This window comes from Loxodonta africana, chromosome 3, assembly GCF_030014295.1.
Source record: "Loxodonta africana isolate mLoxAfr1 chromosome 3, mLoxAfr1.hap2, whole genome shotgun sequence".
Lineage (NCBI taxonomy): Eukaryota > Metazoa > Chordata > Mammalia > Proboscidea > Elephantidae > Loxodonta > Loxodonta africana.
In genome coordinates, this window is record NC_087344.1 from 203746878 (window position 1) to 203753177 (window position 6300).

A 6300-nucleotide genomic window follows, 5' to 3' on the forward strand; every position below is an offset into this window, starting at 1 on the left:
TCTCAATTCTGTTCCATTGGTCTATGTGCCTGTTGTTGTACCAGTACCAGGCTGTTTTGACTACTGTGGCTGTATAATAGCTTCTGAAATCAGGTAGAGTGAGGCCTCCCACTTTCTTCTTCTTTTTCAGTAATGTTTTACTTATCCAGGGCTTCTTTCCCTTCCATATGAAGTTGCTGATTTGTTTCTCCATCACATGGTATCTCTTTTTTGTATAGACCCATTTGTACAAATATTGGGTTAGCATAAAATAAAATGTGATGCATTGAAAGGTTGGCAGCTCAGCCTCGCTCAAAGGCTCCTTGGAAGGCAGTCCTGGCAATCTGCTTCCAAAAGATCACAGCCTTGAAAACCCTATAAGCGGAGTTCTACTCTGCACATGTGGGGTTGCCATGAGTCAGAATCAACTCATGGGCAGCTAAAAACAACAAGAAACACAGTGAATGAATGATTAACACACAAACATTTCTGTTGTAGTTTATATCCTATTACCATCAAGCTCCCAAGTTGTTTTCTTAAAAACTCCAATTTATTAAATTTTCTTCAGTCATAATTATCAAAATATAATTATGGAGATTGATAAAATTGCCGGTAAATTTTTAAAAATTCTGTCCATCTCACAGTAATTGTGTATTAATGACTCTTACTAAATCCCCAACATTCAACAAAAGCTCTTCTAGGAAAATAAATGTAGGAGCTCATCTGTGGTCTTGCCCTGTGCTGTCATTTGTTATGTGGAATACTATGCACTGAGCACAACATCTTGTGAACATTCTTAAAGACTTGGAGCAGGTCAAGAAGAAAATAATGAGGGCAGTAATGGTATTTAAAATTGTGGGATATGAGGAACTGTTGAAAAGCAGAAATATTTCATCAAAACAAAAAAAGACCAGACTTACTGATCTGACAGAGACTGGAGAAACTCCAAAAGCATGGCCCCCAGACACACTTTCAGTTCAGTAATAAAGTCAGTCCTGAGGTTCACCCTTCAGCCAAAGATTAGACAGGCCTATAAAACAAAATGAGACTAAATGGGCACACCATCCCCAGCAGCAAGGATGAGAAGCCAGGAGGGGACAGGAAAGCTGGTAATGGGGGACCAAAGGTTGAGAAGAGGAGAGTGTTGACATGTCATGGGGTTGGCAATCAACATCACAAAACAATATATGTATTAATTGTTTAATGAGAAGCTAGTTTGCTCTGAAAACCTTCATCTAAAGTACAATAAAAAAAGAAAGGAAAAAAAAAGATTTACAGCCTTGGAAACCTTATGGGGCAAGTCTACTCTGTCATATAGAGTGACTATGAGTCAGAATTGACTCAACTGCAACAGGTTTGGTTTTAGTTTAGTCATGGTTAGTCAAGTATGCGTATTAAAATTTAAGAGTAACCGCTAAAAGAACAGAAGTAAAATACAGAAATAACTTGGAGATATTGCGAGTTTGGTTCTAGATCACCACAATAAAGTGAGTATCACAATAAAGGAAGTCACACAAATTTTTCTGGTTTCCCAGTGCATATAAAAGTTATGTTTACACTATACTGTAGTCTATTAACTCTGCAATAGCATTATGTCTAAAAAACAATGTACATACCTTAATTAAAAATACTTTATTGCTAAAAAAGGCTAACCATCATCTGAGCCTTCAGAGACTCGTAATCTTTTTGCTGGTGTAGGGTCTTGCCTCAATGTTGACAGCTGCTGACTGATCAGGATGGTGGTTGTTGAAGGTTGGGATGGCTGTGGCAATTTCTTAAAATAAGACAACAATAAAGTTTGCCGCATAGATTGACTCTTCCTTTCACAGAAGATTTCTCTGTAGCAGGCGATGCTGTTTGACAGCATTTTACTCACAGTAGAACTTCTTTCAAAATTGGAGTCAGTCCTCTCAAACCGTGCCACTGCTTTATCAACTAAGTTTATGTAGTATCCTAAATCCTTTGTTGTTATTTCAACAATGTTCACATCATCTTCGCCAGGAGTAGATTCCGTCTCAGGAAACCACTTTCTTTGCTCATACATTAGAAGCAGCTCCTCATCCATTAAAGTTTTATCAAGAGATTGCAGCAATTCAGTCACATCTTCAGGCTCCACTTCTAATTCAATTTCTCTTGTTATTTCTACCACATCTGCAGTTACTTCTTCCACAGAAGTCTTGAACCCTCAAAGTCATCCATGAGGGTTGGAATCAACTTCTTCCAAACTCCTGTTAATGTTGATATTTTGACCACCTCCCATGAATCATGAATGTTCTCAATGGCACCTAGAATGCCTCTTTCCAGAGGTTTTCAATTTACTTTGTCAAGATCCATCAGAGGAATCACTATGTATGGCAGCTTAAGAAATGTACTTCCTAAATAATAAGACTTGAAAGTCAAAATTACTCCTTGATCCATGGGATGGACGTTGTGTTAGCGGGCATGAAAATATTAATCTTCTGTACATTTCCATCAGAGCTCTTGGGTGACCCGGTGCATTGTCAATGAACAGTAATATTCTGAAAGGAATCTTTTTTTCTGAGCAATAGGTCTCAATACAGAGCCCTAGTAGCACAGTGGTTAAGAGCTTGGCTACTAACCAAAAAGGTTGACAGAATGAATTCCCCAGCTGTTCTTTGGGAACCACATGGGGCAGTTTTATAGGGTTGCTATGAATCGGAATCTAATCAACTACAACAGGTTTGATTTTTTGTGTTTCTCAGCAGTGGACTTAAAATATCCAGTAAACTACGTTGAAAACAGATGTGCTATTATTCATACTTTGTTGTTCTGTTTATAGAGCACAGGCAGAATAGATTTAGCGTAATTCTTAAGGGCCATAGGATTTTCAGAACGGTAAATAAGCATTGGCTTCAACTAAAGTCACCAGCTGCATTAGCCCCTAACAAGAGAGTCAACCTGAGCTTTGAAGCTTTGAAGCCAGGCATTGACTTCTCTCCAGCCATGAAAGTCCTGGATGGCATCTTCTTCCAGGATACGGCTGTTTCATCTACGTTGAAAATCTGTTGTTTAGTGTGGCCCCCTTCATCAATTGTCTTAGCTAGATCTTCTGAACAACTTGCTGCAGCTTCTACATTCGTACTTGCTCCTTCACCTTGCACTTCTTTCCTTAAACCTCATGAACCAACCTCTGCCAGCTTCCAACTTTTCCTCCTCAGCTTCCTCACCTCTCTCAGCCTTCAAAGAATTGAAGAGTTAGAACCTTCCTCTTGATTGGGCTTTGGCTTAAGGGAATGTTATGGCTGGTTTGATCATCTGTCCAGACCCTCAAAATTTTCTCCATGTCAGCAATAAGGCTGTTTCACTTTCTTATCGTTCATGTGTTCACTGAGCAGCAGTTTTAATTTCCTTCAAGAACTTTTCCTTTGCATTCACAACTTGGCTAACTGGCACAAAAGGCCTAGCTTTCTGCCTATCTTGGGTTTGACATGCCTTCCTCACTGAGCTTAATCATTTCCAGCTTTTGATTTAAGTTGAGAGAAGTGTGACTCTTCTTTTCACTTGAACACTTAGAGGGCCATTGTAAGGCTATTAATTCGTCTAATTTCAATATTGTCTTGTCTCAAGGAATTAGGGAGGCCTGAGGAGAGGGAGAGAGACAGGGGAACCACCTGCTGGTGGAGCGGTCAGAACACATACAACATTTATTAAGTTCACTATCTTATATGGGCACAGTTCATGGTACCCCAAAACAATTACAATAGTAACACCAAAGATCACTGATCACAGATCACCATAACAGATATATTAATAATGAAAAAGTTCAAAATATTGCAAGAATTACCAAAATGTGACACAGAGACACGAAGTGAGCATATGATGTTGGAAAAATGGAGCCAATAGACTTGCTCGACACATGGTTGCCACAAACCTTTAATTCGTAAACAACGCCATATTGCAAAATGCAATAAAGTGAACTGTAATAAAACAAGGTATGCCTGTATGTAACTTCCAAATCAGTAGAAGGAAGGAGCATAGGTCGCAAAGAAGTAATGCAGCCAGTAATATTGAAAGGTAAATGGGAAAAAATTAAAGAAAAGACACATTAAATAGAAAACAAACTAGTAGGGTAGCAATAAACCAGAATTTATCAGTAATTCTAAATTATGCAAATGAATCAAACTTTAATTATAAAAATATGATGCCTAATTTAAAAATAAACTGTGAAATAAGGCTTACAGTGTGAGATAATGTGGGTAAAATTTACAAATACACTTCAGTGCAGATTATTAATTTGCATAAATGGGTAACTACAGCGTTACACGTGCACATGAAGGATGCACATCACTCAGCTGTGACGGTTACCACTGGAGAGGGTTAGAAAGGAGTGACGGTGAGAGGTGCTGTGTCCCTAGTGTTTTATTCCTTCCAACAGTATTCTAAAGCCAACTTGGCAAAATGGCAATATATATTAATTCAGTATGGTGCATACACAAAAGCCTTACATCAGCGTTTCCCAATCCTTTCTACTTCACGGCATACACTGAAATAATAAAATCTTTATGGCGCAGAGGGTCAACATATGAGGCTGCTTATAGCTCAGTATGATCAGCCCGGGGGAGTCAGAAGCTCCAGGACACTCCTAGTCACCACAGAGACAGGGGAACTCATAACATCCCAGAACACCTATAACCCAGCTGCCACACACCAGGGCCAGTCTATACACACTTGGGAAGCTCTGCTTTACATTATTTTTGTTCTATTTTTCTGTAGGTTTGAGCTATGCAAAAGAAGATTGGAAGAAAAGATATACTTCTCAGGTACCTCAGTAGAAGATTCCAAACAAAATAGGTTAGACAGAAGGGATTCAACAATACCATCTCTTCCTAAGCAGGATAAAGCCAACATGGTGTAGTTTCTACTCCTTTAAGGCTTTATGGAAATCCTGGTGGAGTTTCAGCTGCACTGAGTGGGGGATGGAAGTACATTTCCACGGTAATGTTTGACAATGCAGACAGCCACAGACAAAGAGACCAGAGGAAGGATGGGGGTGTATTCCAATTGTAGTAACGGAAAAGGAAATGTTCAAGCCCTTGACTGCAAAGACTTGGAACCTGTTCTACTTCTTTAATATACCTCCAACGCTTCAACAAAAACCAAAACAGTTGCCCTTGAGTGGATTCCAACTCTAGATGATCCCATCTGTGTCAGAATAGAACTGTGCTCCATAGGGTCTTAAAGCTGATCATCAAGTCTTTCGTCCTCTGGGTGGGTTTGAACTGTCAGTCTTCCAGTTAGTAGTCCAGCGCTTAACCGTTTATGATACCCAAGGGCTCCTTAACCCATTGCCATTGAGTCTGTTCTGACTCATAGCAACCCTAAAGGACAGAGTAGAACTGTGCCATAGAGTTTCCAAAGAGCACCTGGTGGATTTGAACTGCCGACCTTTTGGTTAGCAGACGTAGCTCTTAACCACTATACCACCAGGGTCTTCAAGGGCTTAGTGGGTTTATTTCCCATGAGTAGACATAAAGTGCTACATCATGCTAATGGTATAGGAAATATGAATAGAAAACCTACTGACTACTGATTTTTAGAGGCCCTAAATACTGGCCCACTCTTTTTAGGCATCAGAAGCAACACTTTGAAATCCTTTCCCTCTAGTCTCATTCTGTCCCCTTCTCCTTATTACAAGGAGCCCTGGTGGTACAGTGGTTAAGCACATGGCTACTAACTGGAAGGCTGAAGTTTGAACGCACCAGCTGCAACTTGGGGAAAAGATGTGGCAGTCTGCTTCTGTAAAGATCGCAGCCTTGGAAACCTTATGGGGCAGTTCTTCTGTGTGCTAGAGGGTTGCTGTGAGTCAGAATCAAATTGATGACAATGGGTTTAGTTTGTTTTTTGGTATCCTCATTACACAGATGAATGATATAGGCTCTGTAAGAATTTCATTCTGTGGTATAGGAGCTAAACAGGTAAAAAAAAAAATACAGAGGAATTTAAAAATACTGTGAAATAAAACATATCCCAGGTGAGTGTTAAGTGTATACACTCAGAGAAGACTATCTAAATGGAGGGAGGCACAGAGCAGTGCTGGTGGTGGTGCTGGAACTGGAACCAGGGGAAAGACATAATGATAATACAGCGATTGTAACAGCAATTCTCAAAGAAATCCTCACTGTCAAATTAATGTCCTTGTTGCTGTCAGGTGCCGTCGAGTCAATTCTGACTCATAGCAACCCTAAGCACGACAGAACAAAACACTCCCCAGTCCTGTGCCTTCCTTGTTGAAGCCACTGTGTCAATCCACCTCGTCCAGGGTCTTCCATTTATCCGCTGACCCTGTGCTTTGCCAAGCAT